Source organism: Protopterus annectens, chromosome 2.part0 (genome assembly GCF_019279795.1).
Source record: "Protopterus annectens isolate FY-2018-M chromosome 2.part0, PAN1.0, whole genome shotgun sequence".
In the NCBI taxonomy this organism is placed as follows: Eukaryota; Metazoa; Chordata; order Ceratodontiformes; family Protopteridae; genus Protopterus; species Protopterus annectens.
This window is the reverse complement of record NC_056728.1, coordinates 1,930,164,862-1,930,184,700: the sequence shown is the minus strand read 5'-3', so window position 1 is coordinate 1,930,184,700 and position 19,839 is coordinate 1,930,164,862.

The window sequence follows — 19,839 nt, the reverse complement described above, 5'->3', positions numbered from 1 at the left end:
CCTCAACAGATCCTGGAAACTATCGCCCATAAGCCTGACTAGCTTGGTCTGCAAAGCTATGGAAAGGATTATCATGGACCTTATAAAAAAAGATATTGGGGACCTACAGACACTGGATCCTACCCAGTTTGTCTTTGTTAAGGGCAGATCCTGTCTCTTAAACCTGGTCGATTTCTTTGAAACAGTCACCAAGGCCATTGACGAGGGGAAGGTGGTCCACACAGCCTACCTGGACCTAGCAAAAGCCTTTGATGCAATACCCCACTCGGGCATTATAGATAAGCTCACCAGCTCAAATATAAACCCCTATGTCACTAGATGGGTTGCAAACTGGCTCAAGGACAGAACCCACATGGTTAGAATTGCTGGAGCCATGTCAGACTCCAAACCAGTTACAAGTGGTGTCCCACAAGGCTCAGTCCTGGGACCTCTCCTGTTCGGTATATACGTCTTGGAGGTACAGGCCAACACGGAAGGACTGTGGCTGACCAAGTTCGCAGATGACTGCAAACTGGCCGCTATAATCGACTCTCCAGCCGACACAAGCATCCTCCAAAAGGGCCTCATAGAAACAGACAACTGGTGCCAGAGCCATGGCCTCAAGCTAAACACCAAAAAGTGTATAGTCATCCCCTTTGGCAAAAACAAAGTGCCCACAAATTACCACATAGGTGGTAATCCATTAAGCACAGAAGAAGTAATTAGGGACCTGGGGACCCAAGTTGATAGCAATCTCTCATTTGACAACCACGTGGCCAAAGTGGTTAGAAAAACATTTTATATAGCCCACCTAGTCATGAAGGGATTCACATCTAGATCAGGGGAGGTCATCGTGCCTCTTTACTCATCCCTCATCAGGCCCATAATTGAGTACAATGCCCCTTTTGGGATGTACCTTACCAGACACCTGCAGCAACTGGAAAGACCCCAAAAGTACCTCACCAAGAAGATCAAAGGGCTCAAACAGATGCCATATGCTGCCTGGTTAAAGAAACTCCAGCTCTACTCAGTGGCATACCGCCTGCTCAGAGGCAATCTGTGCCTGACGTATAAAGCCATGTCCAACCCAGAATTATTGGACATGCTGCACCTCAGAAAATCCAAATCCCATCGAGCTATGCGCTCGAGAGACTTGATCCTCAGCAATGAAATAAATAGGACATGCTGGAGGGACAGATTCATAACCCAGAGGCTCCCTTCACTCTGGAATAAAATCCCAGTCCAGGTTAGGCAGAGTCCCTCATTGACTCTCTTCAAGAGGAATCTTGATGAGTGGATGGGGGATCATAGGTTTACCCTGGGTATCACTTCTGTGTCACTGTTAGACAGAGGCACAGTATACTAACCTCGAAAAAGGGCATAGCAAAATTAATTTAAAATGGATGGCGAAAGCCAAACACACCCTGGCTAGGCTTATAAATGCCCTAGGGAAGATAGCCTAGTATGAACCTATGAACCTAAAATACTGACAGTAGTCTCAAAATAAGAAAACATTTCCACTTTTTTTACAATAATGAATTTAATACTATGATTTGTGTAAAAATATGTCAAGATCAAGGTATTGCAATGGTGATTGCCAGATGTATTTGATGGCAAATTTTCTACATTAGCCATTAATGAAACTGGTTTAAATTTTTCTTTTCCCCTCAATAATTTATTTCCCTGATTTTTGCAGTAAGTCTTTTGGATATCATCTTTTGCTGAACATATCCTTGATCATTTCAAGTTGAACTAGGTCCAGGGTTACAGATCTTAGCAGACATATCACTTGGCCTTTAACTATTTTATTTGTGTTTTCCATATGTTTGCATGTTTTTTAAAACTGTGTTTTTTATGTTCACATCATAAATATATTTATCCTTTTTTTCTTCTATAATATAACATTTCTTGTTTTATATTAGAAAAAAAATAGTTCAGGTCATATGATTAAGTGTGTCACAATTTTTTTTTAAATCTGTTTAAATGGATGCTGTGAATTATTCATTCATAAGTCTGATAACAATCAAGTGTACAAAAGCATCCAAAAAAGTATTGCTACTTCATTTGGTCACCCAAACACTTGATCTTCTGCCTCTCCCCATGTCAACAGAGACTCATCTCCCAGGTTCACTTGCTGAACCTCCATGTTCATCATCTTCTTTATTTTTCCAATTGACTGAATTAAAAAAAAAGTCAAAAAGCATTAGCCAGCAGAGATAGTTTGTTTGAATAGTGTGCTGTTGAGGGGGGGGGGGGGGGGTTGTACCTTAATATGTAGAGTTGAGGTTACTGGTACGAACAGAGGTTATCAAAAGTGAGTAAGGACAGCAGGGGAGTTTTCATTATCTTTTCATCTAACAGATGTTTCACTGGTTAGTTGCTTTGCAGATTACCTCATATATCTAGCACATGTTCATCATTAGTTTACTGTTTCAGTAAGGGAAGCTATATGGGATACCCTGTCAAGAATCAGTCCTGCAGACTATCTTAGAAAGCTTAAGACCACCAGCCATTCATCCTAGCCACTGTCTATATGAGGGAAGCAAGATAAAGAATAGTGCGCTGCTCTGTTGGCTGTGGGAGATCAATTATCATCTAGCACTTCTACAAGGCTCCTCCAATAAGTACCCTATTGGGGAGTAATATCCACAACATTAATGCTTCTGAAGGAATTAATTTATTTTTTAAAGTAGTATGGAGGTTTTATAGTGGTTATAAGTAAATTTTTCCTTTTGAATCTTATTTTCTAACTTATCGTTTTCCAAGGGGAATCTTTAGTTAATATTTGTATTTTGTGTATAAAATAACATTTACCTCAGTTTTCACTGATAAAGGCTTGGACATTTGATTTCGACAGATATCATTTGAACATCTTGCCTCAAAATGTTGAATGCTTCTTAGAACAGTTTACCAGTTTGATTAATTTCTGCTAACTGCTTGTCAGGCATCTTTTTTCAGCTGACAGTAGTCCGAGGTCCTTGTGGGGATTCCCTTGTTTAGTTTTAGATTTTGTGAAGAAGAGTGTACTGCTTGTGCATAACACCATTGTGTGGGCTGACTGAAGCTACTGTATTTGGTGCTTGTCACTTAACAATTTTACTTCAAGGAGTAATATTTTACTTAGAAGGTAACACTGGCTCTTCTAGGCAACACTATCTACTTGTGAGGCTCTTTTTTAGCTAGTATATAGACATGGGTTCTAGTAAATCTACTAATCTGCCCCCAATATGCAAGAAAAAAAAGATATCCAGGAGGCTTTGACTTTCACTCCAGCTTCCTCTTCATCTCAGCCACTGGTGAGTGGCTCTGTAGTGACAAACAGTTTTGTTCCTTGGTCCACTCATTCTTTTCTCACAGTCCCTCTGGTGTTGGTAATCAGTAATAAACTAAGGTCTGAGAGGCAGGCTTGTCCTCTGCAGCTGTTCAGTTGCCCTTGTTTGGCAGGTAAGGATCACCCTTGCTGGACTTAGAAGGGAGCAGTGATGCTTCTCCACTAAGCCACTCTTAGGGGCTTCATTACAGGGGAAAAAATCATAATTTCAGCTGTTCTTGTCCTTTGGGAGGTCACAAGGGTTTCATACAAAAAGGAAACTGAAAGCTAATCATCTTTTTTCCTCTCAAAGCCCATAGGGAAAATTGACTAGGCTTTACTAAATGTTTATTTAGAGCCTTTCAGTCTTTTAATGCTGAGTCCTCCTTCTAAAATGAGATTTCTCACTCTCTCTCATACTGATTCATAGCTGAAGGGATAGGATTTAGACTGGGAATGCATTTCTCTGGTTTCCTCTTTTCAGAATGGGGAATCTAACTCAGAGAAAAGTTCTTTAGATTCCCCAACTGAAGAGCTATATCCTTCTCATGCTATTTCCAGAGTGAAGGACTTATGTGGGAACACTAGAAATTCAGAATCTCAACAAAGATATTAAGACAAAATACAGGTGAATTTCCCACAGCCTCCACTTCCTGGACTGGTGTTGCCAGTTCTAGAGGGCACCTTTTTGGCAGCCAACAGTTTGTCTGAGAGTCATACACTTACTCCAAAAAAGTCAGATAGATTGTATAACAAATCTCAGACACATAAATTCCTTTTTGCAAACTCCAAGTCAGATACTGTAGTAATTTCTCTGTCATAGTTACCTTCTACCAGGCCCATTACAACTGTTAGATCTATTCCTTCTGACAAACTGGGAAAAACCTTTGATAGGATTAGAAAGAAAATGTATTCTTCTTCCAACTTAGCCTTCAGAATAGTAAATTTTCAGGTCCATATGACTAAATTTCTGCTGAATTCTTTTGACAGTATGATGAAATGAATTAGCAGCCTTTGTCAGAAACAGAATCATCTTTCAAATCTGTTGCTTCTTCTATAATCTCTAATAACAAAACATTCTTTAATGTGTTGTTATGACTGTGGGGTCTATATCCAGAGCAGCTTCCCTAACTCTGTGATGAGAAGGTTTGCCTGGTTGCATTCTCAAAATTTACCACATGTCTCATGGAAAAAGATGTACAGTTTGGACCTTCCTCTGCTGAGGTCCTCATAAGGTTTGATGAATGGGGAAAGTTATTTCAGGGGGATATCCAGATTTTTCAACACTCCTTTTGAAAGCATAACATAAACTTTCTCCCATTGCAGGATCCTTTTTCAGGAAACAACAAACTTATCCAACAAGGCACTGGTAAGAACATTTTCAAATAACAATGACATTGAGGTTCATAGAAGAAAGGAAGATCCTCTCAAAAACATGGACAAGCTAAGAAAACAGACTTGGTTAGTCAACCCCTAAAGTTTTTCCTGCACCCTGTCCTGGCAGCATTGTAAAGCTATCCCACAGTCTAGACCTTATAGGTTCATAGGTTCATAGTTTCATAGGTGGGTCTTGTAAGGTACATCTGCCTGAAGGCATTTATAAGCCTAGCAAGAATGTGTTGGCTTTCGCCGCCCCCTTAGAAAGTTTACCTCGGGGATCACTTCAGTGGCTGTGCTGGACAGAGGCACAGGGAACTAATCTGTTTCCCATCCACTCGTCAAGGTTTCTTTTGAAGAGTGTTAGCAAGGAGCTCTGCCTAATGTAGATTGGGATCTTGTTCCAAAGCATGGGAAGTCTCTGGGACAGGAATCTATCTCTCCAGCATGTCCTGTTTATTGTTGTGGTGAAGTTTAGCTCCCTAGAGTGTGTGGCTCGAGGGGATAAGGTTTTCTTTAGGTGGAGCATGTCCATCAATTTTGGGTTGGACATGGCCTTGTATCTCAGGCAGAGATCACCTGTGAGTAGGTAGTATGCAACCAAGTACAACTGTAGTTTCTTCAGTCGAGCTGCATAGGGCATCTGTTTGAGGCCATTGATCCTCTTGGTGAGGTACTTCTGTGGTCTTTCCAGCTGTTGCAAGTGTCTTGTAAGGTACATCCCAAATAGGGCGTTGTACTCTAAGATGAGTCTGATGAGTGATTAGCAGAGGGGCACAATGACCTCTTTTGATCTGGATGCAAACCCTTTTGTGATTAGGTGGGTCATGTAGAAGGATTTTCTAACCACTTTGGCAATGTGATTATCAAAGGTGAGATTACTATCTACTTGGGTCCCCAGATCCCTTTTTACGTCTTCTGTATTTAGGGGACTACCACCTATGTGTTAGTTTGTGAGTACTTTGTTTTTTCCAAAGGGGATGACTATGCACTTTTTGGTATTTAGCTTGAGGCCATGATTTTGACACCAGGTATCCGTCTCAGTGAGACCCTTTTGGAGGATATCTGTGTCAGCCAGAGAGTCAATTATAGCCCTAGTTTGCAGTCGTCTGTGAACTTGGTCAGCCATAGTCCTTCTGTGCTTGCCTGTATCTCTGAGAAGTATGCACTGAACAAGAGGGTTCCTAGGACTGAGCCCTGGGGAATGCCACTTGTAACCGGTTTAGAGTCGGACCTAGCTCCTGCAACTCTCACCATGTGGGTTCTGTCCATGAGCCAGTTGGCAACCCATCTTGTGATGTAGGGGTTTATGTTCAGGGAGGTGAGCTTGTCTATAATACCAGAATGGGGAATGGTGTTGAAGGCCTTAGCGAGGTCTATGTAGACTGTGTGTACCACCTTTCCCTTTTCTATAGCCTTGGTAACTGTCTCAAAGAAGTCCACCAGGTTTAGGAGGCATGATCTGCCTGTAACAAAGCCAAACTGGGTATGGTCCAGTGTTTGGAGGTTCCCAATAACTCTGTTAATGAGTTCCATGATGGTGCGCTCCATAGCCTTGCAGACTAAGCTAGTCAGGCTTATAGGGCGATAGTTCCCGGGGTTTGTTGTGTCTCCACCTTTGTGGAGCAGAATAAACATTGCTGTGTGCCACTCTATGGGTATGTAGCCTATGGAGAGGCTGAGTTTGAACACTGTGTTTATGTGAGGGGCTAGTTCATCTTTGAGCTTGTGTAGGACGCAGCCTGGGACCCCGTCCGGTCCCATTGATGCTGTGTTTTTGGCTTTGGAGAGAGCTGTTTTAACCTGAGTGTCTGTGATTTTAGGGACTCTTACATTCTTCTGGTATGGTTATGGGCCCTTTTGAGGGTGAGAGGGGTGAAGTTTGTGCTGAACCTGTTTGCCAGGATGTTGGCGATATCGGTTGGTTCAGTGTATTTTGTGCCATTCTGCACTAACACCTAGCAGATCTGAGCATTGCCACTTAGATTCTTGACATAGCTAAAGAATGCTTTGGAGTCCTTGGCAATTTTTCTTTCAAAGCTCGCCTTGGATGATTTTATGAGGGATTGTAGTTTCTTGCTGATACAGATCAGGGATGTCTTCCCTTCTTGGGATTTTACTCTTTTCTGTTCTAGTTTCCTCTTTCTATTGTATAGCTTGTTTATGGCAGGAGTACACCAGACTGGTTTTCTTTTCTTGCAGGAGTGAGTCTAGGTTTTGCTTGGGATAGCATGATCCATGCATTCTTGTAGCTGCCCGTAGAATGCATTAGTAAAGGATTTTGCAGCTTGAACAGTGTTATCCTTCAGCATGGGGGCTTTGAAACTTTCCACCTCTGTCTTAAGTAACGTGAAGGTTGCTTTTGAAAAGTTTTTCACGGTGGCTTTCCTGTCCAGGGGAGGGGGCGGAATATGGATATCCAAATTTGTTTATGGTCAGATCTAACCAGCGAGAGGTTGACCTCTCTTGTGGAACACTGGTCGCCCATGCTGCTGATGACCAGGTCCAATATGTTCTCACCTCTGGTGGAAGTGTTTCTTCTTCTTTCTATTTTGCAAAATAACCTCAGGCTCTTGCAGTCTGAGAATCAATCAAAAAGGTTAGAACTGACAGGGAGATGCCCTTCCTCTCCTGTGAGACATTCTTCTACATCTATCCAATCAGACTTCAATATCTCTACCTATTCTGAAACAGACATAAAAGGACAAGGATTTTATTCAAGAATATTTTTCCCAAGTAAAAAGGGAACCTGGAGACCTATCCTAGATCTTTGTTTTCTAAATGTCTGCACCAGAATTCCAAAATTCAAAATCATGTTTCTTCGTCCCCTATAACATCTCATTCCACATTGCAGTGTTCTGGTAACATTGGTATTAAAATATGCTTACCATCACATCCCAGTCCTCAAAGAGTTCAGATACTTTTTTTCTGTGACTGGTTTACATTTTCAGTCCTTGGTTTTGCTCAAAGAGTGTTTCCAAAGTACCTTGCTACTTCAACGGCCAAATGCAGATTGCAGTACATTTGCATTTTCCAATACCTAATCAATTGCCTGATTTTTTCAGATTCTTTCACAGTCTAACAATAACCTCTGGCTTGAAAAATAAATGGTTTTCTCAGCTTATGATTTCAAATGAACAAATAAAATGTATCTCTTATTCCCTTCAACAAGATAGTATTTCTGGGATATCTATTGACTGTATCCCTAATGATGACATCTCTTCCTCAGAATAAAGTGGGATGTTACAAAGCAGAGCTTCAGTTATTTTCAATTTAGATTCACATATCTGCCAGGGAATATCTCAGAAATTCGACGTTGCATGGTCTCAACTGTCCTCATTATTCTTTTGGCTGAATCCACATTAGGAAAATTCAGTGGTTTGTCAGATAAGTTTGAACTCAACACCGACACTCCATTTCATTTCACATTCCAGTGCTGGGACTTGTAAAGAATCGAGCTACTCTGGTGAGTGAATCAGTTATCTCTCACTTAAGGTCTTACTATCTCCTGTCCACCCCTACTATGTCTGTAACCATGGATGTAGCAGACTTTTCTTGGGTAGCAGCATCCAAGGGAGTAAAGGTTTGGGGTCTGTGGAAAGGTAGACTAAGTTAAAACACATAAATGCCAAAGGGATGAAGGCTTTAATAAATGCCCTTAAATCCCTGAACCATTTTTGGGCTCTAGACACTTTTCTAGTAATAGCACACAATACTACATTGATTTGGAACATGCATAAACAGGGAGAATATGGTTCTACCCCTTTTACATATGAGCTATAGTAGCCTGGGATCTAGGAGCTCATTTCAGTATGTCACTCCAGATTATTTATATTCTGTCTGAGTAAAATATTGTTGGTGACAAGTCAAGCAGGTCTAGGACAGGGCCTTATGAATGGATGTTGAACTTGGGGGATTTCCAGGTATTGATCAATCTGTCATAACTCCAAAAGTAGAGCTCTTTGCCTCCAGTCAAAACATAAAATGGAATACATTTTGTTCCAGGACTTCTTGCAATTTGTTATGAAAGACAGATCAATTTTCACTCCCATGGACAGGCACATTTGTGTATGCCTTTCTACCCTTTTATCTCATAACTATTTTATAAAGATTGAGAAGCATTCCCGAAAGATAACTGATGTGACTAACTTTTGGCCCAGCAATACTAATTCTTCCTTCATTTGAAAATGGACAAGGGCAATTACCTCAAGCTTCCTCATAAAATTGACTTAATCACACAGGAGAGGGGTTATTTAATTCACTCTAACCTTCAACTTCTACAATTGATTGCTTGGATGATAATATTATAATTTCTTTTAAGCTCATTTTTTTTCCTGAGGATATGCAGCAGGTATTAAAGGAGGCAGAAAAAATAGTACTAGAAAATCAAATATGGGCAAGTGGAAGAGATTTTCTTGACAGTGCCAATCCAAAAACCTGGACCCTTTTAAAGATTAGACTCTTCTGGTTTTACAGTATTTATATGGGTTATTATCCTTCCTTCCTTCCTTTATGGCAAAGTTTATTGCAGAGTTTGCAGTGAGATAGATCATTTATCATCTTGTCTTCTTTTCAGAGCCTAAAATTAAGGGAGAAGGAAATTTGCATACTCAAATAGTATACCAATAGGGATGGGGACTTCAGGATTGCATACCAACTGTTTATTCGTTATAAATGTAAGAAAATGGGACAATTGGTGTTAAAACAGTCAATTTCTAAATGATTATCAAAGGCTATTGCCTTTAGGTATTTTCAGCATATGACCTTCCACGCAAAGTCAGGGTCCACTCTAGTGCACTGGCTACCTCTGAGGCATTTTGTAAAGAGGAAGTCTCTAGAAATATACAAGAGGCAATAACCTGGTCATTTGTGTACACCTATACCATGCATTACAAATTAAAATTCTACTCTAGGTCCAGAACAGGCGTTGCTAGGACTATTCTTCTGGGATTCTGGATTCTGACACATCTTCCTCCTCTTCTGCTTTCTAAGCTTTGGTATTCATCCCATATAGTTTAGGTACTGCAGCAGTGATCTAACGGTGTAAATAGTACAATTATGTTAGTAGACTTACCATAATAGTAGATATTCAAATTCATAGTGGCTGAAGCAGCTGCTCCTTCTCTCCTGCCTCCTATTTTTTCTATTTTATGCCAGGGTGTGGGGGTTTATTGGTATGTTTCCTACTTGGCAGGGCACCAGTTGCCTCCTTTTGGACAAGGTGGTAAAAAATCTTTGAAGTTTTGGCACTCTAGCCACTGTCTTGTTTCCCTTATGCAGGGCAGTAGCTAGAGCCTGTACAAGGTGCCCTAATGTTTTGGCAGCAGACTGGTGGATCTGATCCTTAACAAGATATCTCATATAGCTTAGGGTACTGTGACAATGGTCTATTTGAACATAACTGTTATGGAAAAAGAACCCGTATTACTTGATCACTGTCTTTTTGATTATTTTATGTTCTGATATGCAAATGTCTTCAGCTACCCTTTCAAATCAATTCCCATTATGTTAAGGCACAATGTTTACTACAGAGAGTTGACTATGAACTTATTCTCCAGTCTTGGATTTAATTATCTCAGTTCCATTTATAAGATGCATGATGGGATAAAAGACACTTAACCATAGAGAACTCCCAAGTTGCTCCAAGAAAAAACTATACTTGTTTCAAAAGGTCTTGTTTATTAGAAAATGAATAAAAAGACCATATCCAAGACCTGAGTTAATTACTATAAATTTGCTGAACAACATTTCTAACTGTATGTATGTTTATTTGTCTATTTGCCTGTCTGTTTGTCTATCTTAATTGAGCTTTTACCTTAGCTTTTTACTGTCTGTCGCAGCTTCAGAGGAAATTGTTCTTCTCGATTTATGTGCATTCAATGTATCTTTTTAGTACATATAAAATGTTTATAGAAAGATTATTACTTCTACTTGTTAAAAATCATGACCTTTCAATTGGATCAAAAACAGACGTAAAAACCAACCTCAAACTGCTCATTAAAATGCTATTGACCACTTAAACATTAAAACATTGTAAATCTGTCCAACCAAATCATGCAGCTTGCCTAGTTTTAAATAGTATGATAGTTGAAATAAATAAAATCAAAATACAGCTTGCTCAATGTGAAATAATACAGTACTTCAAACAAAAGCAAGACTAACTGTGGTCAACAACAAGTAATTTAGCTGGAAAAACAGAGCTAATATTTGAATCACGTCTGATTATGTGTGTGTGAGGTGACTGAAGCTACAAGAACAAAGCCTTAAAGTCATGAAGAGTTAATCTGTTTTGAAGAGGAGAAGCAATGATACATAAGATGGTTAGCTATTAGTCTTCTGTTAGAATGCTATAAATGTTATAGATATTCTAGCAGAATACAATGAGAATAGGCAGACTATAAACATGGGCTACAAAACAGAAGCAAATTAAAAAGAACAATAAAATAATTGATGTGTTAAGCTGTAGACTTGTATACTAAAAATCACAAAAGACTAAAACATTAGTAAAAAGATGGATTGTAATGGAAATCAGGCGAACAAGATCAGACAAGAAAAACATAATGAAGATAAAGAATCCATAATGGCTGGGAAAGTGTATTAATGCCAGGAAAGAGTTGTTTGTGGACAAAATTAAATAACTATGCGTGAATACATACAAGTGAAAAAAGGAATATTGCAGAGGGAACAATGATGGGAAGGTCAGTCAATGAAAGTAGAAACATGCTTGAAGGAAAAACACTAACAGAGAGTAGATAATGAACATTTAAGCTATAAATCAGACTAGAGGACTTCTTCAAGCCAAGGTGAATAACAGCACATTGTATACAGATAAATGTTTTCTGTGAAAATGAGTTGAGAAAAAAAACTGTATAAGAAGACATATACCACAATCTGTGAAACTTAAATTACTCCTAAAATCAGACCTAAAATGTATTAAACTGTTTGGAAGATAACAATGGACTTCACTGAGCAAAAAGCATATTCAAAAAATTGAACAGGCAAGTCACACTATGTAGACAACATCATTGTAAGATAAATGTTTTCCTTGTAAAAAAGAAGATAGGATAGCATCAAACTGCATCTGAAGAAAGTGACCCAAAACAGACACAGCAGAGTTGTATTCATTTCCAGCAATATGAAATTGCTGGTCAGATTTGCATTCATGTTTTCTCTCTTCATCTCTCAGTAATGAATAGTTTTAACTCTAAGATGCCTTGAAACTGTGGATATTATTCTATCTTGGAAAATAATTAATTATAGGCATAAATTATGGACTTTTCTTGAACTGCATTACAATACAAGACCTCTTGATTAATGTATGACATGCCTTTTTATATGCACATATATACACGTGCGCACACACACGCGCGCACGCGCACCCATAAACACACACATAAAAAATAGAAATACACACACAGACACACACATCCAAAAGAAAACATAAAAGTAAAGAAAAAGTAAAAGGAGATAAAAGTAAATTCACTAATAAGAATATTTTTTTCAGTCTGCAGAACTCACTCACACACACACACACACACACACACACACACATACACAAACACAAATGTGTGTGTGAGTGTGTGCATGATATGCATTGGTTTGGTCAGTTATACAGCCTGATGTGGAAGATTCGTCCATGATACTGCTATAGTCCACTTGAATTAGTCAACTCTAATAGCTTATTGGTGATATTAATTTTGTTGCAACTTTTTAACCACAGAGTTAGTATTAGTTAAGAAAATGATGTTGAGGGATGCCCCTACACTGGAGGATGTAGAGGTTATATCCTCCCACACAAATCTCTAATGTGTTTTGGTTTTATAACTATACAAGACAGCAACCCTGTCACAACCTTGTCAAAGCAATTTGTTGTTTGCTTGTTTATTTCTATGGTAATATGTTCAGGATCAATTGATGAGTGCATGCATTGTCAATGAATGAACAGTGTTAGTTTTGTATTCTATACAGCTTGTGATTTAATGTGTTTAACTTGTCAATGTATGAACACTGTCAGTTTTGTATTATATACAGCTTGTGTCTTAATGTGTTTAACTTGTTGTCAATGTATGAACAGTTAGTTTTGTATTATATACAGCTTGTGTTTTAATGTGTTTAACTTGTTGTCAATGAATGAACAGTGTTAGTTTTGTATTATATACAGCTTGTGTTTTAATGTGTTTACCTTGTTGTCAATGTATGAACAGCATTAGTTTTGCATTATATACAGCTTGTGTTTTAATGTGTTGAACTTGTTGCCTTTGATGGCAGTTATTCTAATACATTTTGAGTTTTATAGCTAGTGTATGTGAATGGGAAATCCATCGTCATTTTTGCTAAAAAACAGATTTAACTTTGCCTGGTTCAAGGTACAGTTTTATGGACTACATTGTATTTTCCTGTTGGAATGCTTGCCAGTGGTTAGTTTAGTTGATTATAAATCATACACCACTCACACACATACATACACATTTATAGACGGATAGATATAGGTGTATGCACATGCGTGTGTGTGTGTGTGTGTGTGTGTGTGTGTGTGTGTGTGTGTGTGTGTGTGTGTGTGTGTGTGTTGTGTGTGTGTGTGTGTGCGCATGTGTGTGTATCTGTGTCTGTGTGCATGTGTCCATGTGTGTGAGTGTGAGTGTGTATCAGTATCCATCTATCTATACACAAGTGAGATCTGGTGCTCTAATATTTGAATAATGAAATAAATTGTAGAAATTTTACAGAAATTTACTTGCCATGAATTATGGTCCTAATCCTACAGTACATGACATTTATGTATTACAGTAGTGCTGTCTGTTGACTTTACTGAATTAAATTTAGATTTCTGCTGAATAGGTCTTCAGAGTATCTACACAGATTTGTTAATAAATAGACAAACTTGGAAAATGGTTACTGAGGTAAAATCTAATATTGCTTAAGAGACAGATCATTAAATTGATATATTCTTTCAATTTTGTGAGGTCTGTTGAAGGTATCTGTGACAAAAGGAGGTACTGCCAGAACAGCTAGCTGGAATTTTATAAATAATTATACATCATTTGTGAATATCAAACTAATTTATATAAGATGCTTGTGTTACAAATGTATTATAACTGCATGTCATGTGTATATCAAACTTATTTGTTCAGATGTTTGTACTGAAAAGGTATTTGTAAAGTGCTTGTGTTTAAAATGTATCCACAGTGTGTCTTACTGGAAGAGAGCAGAAATGCACATGCTCTATTGCAAATGTTTATATATATGTTTTAATAGAGGAAACGGGAGGGTTAACTTCAGTCCAGCAAACTTTATAAACATGTCTGAAATTAAATCACTTTATAGGCTAGGGCATAAAGATGCTATTTCACATGTTTCAAGGCAGCCAGAGACACAAAGTCCTTTCTGTATTATCCTTGGGGTGAATTAATTGCCACTCAGGAAGAATGGAAGTGTTTAGTTGTTTTACAATCTCTAGAAGCTCAACAGATCTGAGCAAAAACCTTTGTGTGTGTATTTTTATGGGTATGTGCTAAATACTGCCAGCTGCCTGCAATGGGGGTTTTGCCTGGAAACTAGAAGTCAGATGACCAGAAATTGTGTCATTCTGCAACCTATCCCATCAGTAATATTTTAGATATTATTTTGAGAAGTTTCTCAGTGAGAGGCAGAGCATTCTGCGTTCTGTCTTGGACCTGACAACAAGAACCACCCACCACAGAATCAGCTTTGCTCTAGTAAGTAAGTTACTAGGGATTAGTATATTTCTCGTAGATTCAGTCAGGAAATAGTGAGGTTTGTTTAGATATTATTTTTCTTTATTTGTATGAGACTGTCCTTTAATGTTGTTTTAAATATTTCTTGTGATTTGGAACTGTAATGTCACTGTGAATATATACTTAGTATTTTCTTGTTCTTTAATTATTTATCATTAAATATATTTAAATATTCACTTGTGGCTGATCTTTGTAGATATATTTATGTTTTGAGAGTACTTGCATATTTATTTATTGACACTGTGTGGGCCACTCCTAATAGCCTTGCTCTTTGTCAAACTACCATTTGTGTTAATATTAATATTACACAGTAAGATTGGGCACCCTTTGTTAAAGGCCTCAAAGTAGCTGTCAAGGGGTTCTAGTGGTAGTGGTAACTATTTTATAGTCTGGTGAAAAGGTGTCATAGCTAGTAAACATGTACCAGCCTTTCCGTGATATGTGTGTGTGTGTGTGTGTGTGTGTGTGTGTGTGTGTGTGTGTGTGTGTGTGTGTGTGTGTGTGTGTGTGTGTGTGTTTGTGTGCATAAATCAAATCTCCAAGAGTGTGTATATCAGCTTCTTGGGCAGGGACATGAACCACTGGTTGGACAGAGAGAGTGTTAGAGGGCTTGTCTTTGAACCCTGGCTAAGAACTCAGTTCTATAGCTGTGGCAGTGGGGGGTCTTGTGTGGTATCTGGAGAAAGAGGAATCAGTCCCCAACTGACTGTGGTCTCTGTGTGCTCTTTAAGGAAATCGCACTTGATGCAGAGAGCTGCATCAGGAAATACTGTGTGTGTTCTTGTTATCTTCTTAGTGAACATCCCTCCACAGGTGCCAGTGGTGAGGATTAAATCTCCTTGATTACTGGCCCAGAGGTGGGATTTCCACGGCGCATATTGGTTGTCAGTGGTGGGTCGTCACTGTATGGTCATCAGGAAAGCAGAGTCGCAAAGTGTTTAGCAATGGTACATGTTAATTTGCTCATAAAAAGGATTAATGCAATTTCCAAACAGGTGAAACAGTAACTACGATATCATTGTACCTATTTGCCAAAAGTTAAAAAACAGGATTAGCAAAAAGGGTTAGCATAGAATGTGGACAGAGTAATGTAATTCATAAGGGATGCCAATCAAGGGATAACATATATGCAAGAGAGTTAATGACAGAAAATTTATAGATTTGTGATGGTGTATTGAGATGAATACATACCAGATCCAAATTTATTGAAGTCCTGAACAGACTGTACCAGATATGGAAACATGAAACTGCCATAGAAGCATCCCCATAATATCACCAAGACAGGATCTTGTCTAGGTACAAGTGTTCTATAATAAATTAATGAGACAAAAGCAGATTGTTTCTGCATGGATATCCAAATGTTGGTCCACTTGCACCAGCTATGCAAGGCCCTAGAAGTGTCTTGTACCAGTGGCAGCCTATAGTCATGCAGACAAAAATAAGCATGGTGGTTATTATCTTGACCACAGGTAAATTTCAGAGGCCCATAGATGACATAATGGCTAACTCAAAGATGTCAGCAATGTACATCCTGGAATAATACTTAGACTGTTTGGTGGCCCATACAGTGCTACATACACGTTGGACAAAGGGATAGGCTGAGATTACCCCATAATGTGTTGTCCATATTGTATAGGTTTCCTGCTGAGTATATGTGTTGTAGATGGCAAATATAGCTACCAGAAATCCTGCTACAGAAGATTCAACTGCATATATTTACAGATATGATTTGTACTTATTTAACTGATAGCTTGCATAAGATAATACAGACTGTGTCATCATCACTTTGTCCACATGTAATCCATGGTGCAAAAAGATTCAAATGTGTGGCACTTCATTGTTTCATATAGGGACTTTGAAACAGGAAGCAGCCCTCATGAATCTCTCTTGGGAGATGCAGGATATCCCTTCTAAACATGGCTGCTTATCACAAGAATCTCACAGTCATTCCAACAAGGGGGAGGCAGCCATGCTCACCACCAGGGCAGGAACATCATAAACTGTGACTTTGTCAGTTGCAGGATGTTGTCTAGGCAAGCTAGGTGGCACACTACAGCCAGCCCAGTGAAAGTATGTCTGAGCTTTATGACCTGCTACATCTTCCACAACCTTACACTTGGTAAACTACCTGCACACTCTCATTATGACCCTCCCCCCCTCAAAAGGAAAGGATAATGAACCTCATGTACCACCACCACAATGATAGACTTTTCAAGGCAGACAGGTGAAGGAGCAGCAGATATCTGATGCCTTGTTTGCCTTGGTATTTCACTAAGGTTAATGACAACATCTAAGAAAATATGTATGTATTAAAACATGCAAAAAGTAATAGAACTATAAAAATTATATAAAGTGAAATATTTTGCACAAAATCACATTATGCATTTATCATTTCTCAAGCTTACAACAGACATGTCATGTATATGTAGCACAAACAGCATATATTCTAAGTCATACCCTATTTTTCTCCTGCCTACATTTCCCAGAGCCTGCATTGTCCAAGCCAAAACTTAATGCACCAAGCCACATGTGTGATGAATATGCCCTCATATTTGTACATCTCCTTGGGGTAATGCAGCATACTTTTAAAGAAACTTTACCCCAACCCAATACAACTTCTGATGTAGGTGTGACTGCAGCTGCATCATTTGGTTCTAACAGATGTGGTTCTAGTAGGTGATGATCTCAGCAGCTTGCGTGACATGTCTATTACAGACAGCAGTGTCTTCCATGTACAGGCAAAACATGAGACATACTGAGATGTGTGTGAATGAAATCACAGATGATTGTAGTAGCTGTGTAGGAGATAGCTTCTTTGTGATATGAAACAGACATCGATGTTGTACCATCATACCAAACTTCATCTGTACCATCTAATAATAGATTTGGCTGACTATACTGAGTTAACAACACAGTTTATTGATGCTTGCATTTGTGCACCTTTACTTCTGCAAGACATTAGTATGATGCCTGCCTAGATCATTATGTCTGGTGACAGCATATTTATGCTAAACATGCACATTCCACTGTGCAATCAGTATCTTGTAGTGCTCCAGTCATCTGTTATTGTGACTGTATGAAGGACTATAACATGTAATGCTGCCTGGAAAGGCTATTACCAGTAAAAACAATTGCTGAAACAGCAGTTGCACCCTTATAATGCTGGGCCTTCTGTTGGTGGGGGTGACACATTAATTTCATAGGCAGTTACTAGGCAGGCAGTCCAGTAGACAATTTAGAGACTAACCTAAATTTGCAGTTACCCTAAAGCACTGTCTGGTTAATTCATTGCTTGTTACAAGACTATGGCCATCAGGAAAACAGAGATTTTTGTGTACACTGTAAGGGTGTACTAGAGTATACTACCCTTCAGAGGAAACCTCCCTGTATTCCTGCAAAGCATATCTTCTTCTGGCTTTTTCCCAGTTAGGGGTCACCACAGTGGATCACCTTGCCTGCCCATGATTGGCAGTGGAGTTGTATGGTGTCAAGTTGCCAGCCCGGCACCCAACCTTCCACAGAAAGCACACACACCTAGGGCCAATGTAGAGTGTCCAATCCACCTGCAGCATGTCTTTGGAATGGGGGAGGAAACTGGAGCACCCGAAGGAAACCCACGCGACCACAGGGAGGACATGCAGACTCTGCACAGAAGGCACCTCAGCCAAGGATCAAACAGGAGAACCTCTTGTTGTGAGGCGGTAATGCTAACCACTGCACCACCGTGGACGCCCCTATTCCTGCAAAGCATATACTTATCATTATTTTCAAAGTCTAATTACTGAAGTTCTGTTAAAGGTACAAACATACATACATATAACTAAAGCAGCAATGTGGCATCTACAAGCTGATATGATTTGCTAAGCAGGCTAGTGAAATGGTCAGCATGGGATGCACAGAGAATGAGTTATTTAAGAGTATTTGCAAAAATTAATGAAAATATGACATATTTCCATGTTTACATTAATAACAAAAAAGGAGTGTGATACTGTCATATTGGGGTGGTGTATTTAAGCAACAGATGCTATTAAAAAATAACATTAAATACGGTCATTAATGTGAAGATATTATGAGATATAAATTCTGTTTTGGTTAAGCAGTTATGAGCATTATATATACTTTCATAACCTCATTATTTTCATACAAGCTGTGTGACCAAGTGAACAAATAATGCTATCTTACACAATACATTAAAGCACACAGTGCTGTCATTGCTCCAAATCAAGCAAAGCATTGAGATTTGCAATGATTCTTCTGCCATTTGATAAATGTCATACTGAAGACCATCCTGTATTTTCTCATGCTATGAACACACACACTGCACCATTTTGAATGGTATACTTCTTGAATCATGCACAAGTACCTTCTCTAATTCAAAATATTAATCTTTTTCCCACACAGGTCATTAGTCCCTCCTTAAGGAATAATACCAACTCCCGACAGTTATCAGCATATGCTAAATGTCCCTTTTCTGCCATAGCACATGCTCCTTGTTTCTCCGCTTCTGCTTATACTTAGTTCTTCTTCCACAATTAACAAATGTCTCATGAATATCTGCTTCCTTATGCTTTGGTTGCTGCTACCACATTAGTAACATGTCATTCCTTGAGCTCCTCATAACTGGTGACCACCTGCAGCCTCCTTAATTCCAGTGCTGATACTTAGATGCACTCAACTGTGCCAGGACAGCAGGAACAAATGTGGATAGCATAGAAGAAGGGATTTGACTCTTTTCAGTATTCTTCTGCTCTGTCTAATGCAGTTCAGCTGATCATCTTTCTTTCTTTCTTTCGTAGCATCTTCTGAAATAACACAAATAACTTTGTAGGTCCATAGGTGGGAGATGCAGCACCATGTGCTTTGACCAACTCTTCCCTGAGATGGACTATTTCTGACCTAATTCTACAGAGGCACCTCAGATGAGCTATCAGTGCATCCCTGAATGGTCACTCTGGTGTTTTTTCTGCTCCACAAATATTGGGTTATCAAACTCCCATTTACCCTTTATATATAGTGAAATAAATTTTAGTTCACATCAGTTTGGATAATCAACACAATGCTAATACTACACTGGGTAGCATAAATATCTCACATGTGCTTATCTGAAGGGGGATACTAGTAGGTAGCACTACAAATAACAAAGTAATGCTTTGCTTCTGCTGCATTAACAAGGCATTTAAATACTGTCTGAAATCTGGCTGCAGGTCGACTTGGGGCCAGAGAATTATAATATGAAAAGAAAAAGACAGTGTGTTTAGTACTGTTTACCTGTGAGAGGCATGAAGCACATCAGCTTGTTGAATTCATTTTTGCACCCAAATACTCTAGCACTGCTAGGCACCACCCAGAGCGGATTGCACAGGACTATGCATCCGATCTTTTGTTATTATTAACAGATGTATCGAAGTGATTCATGCA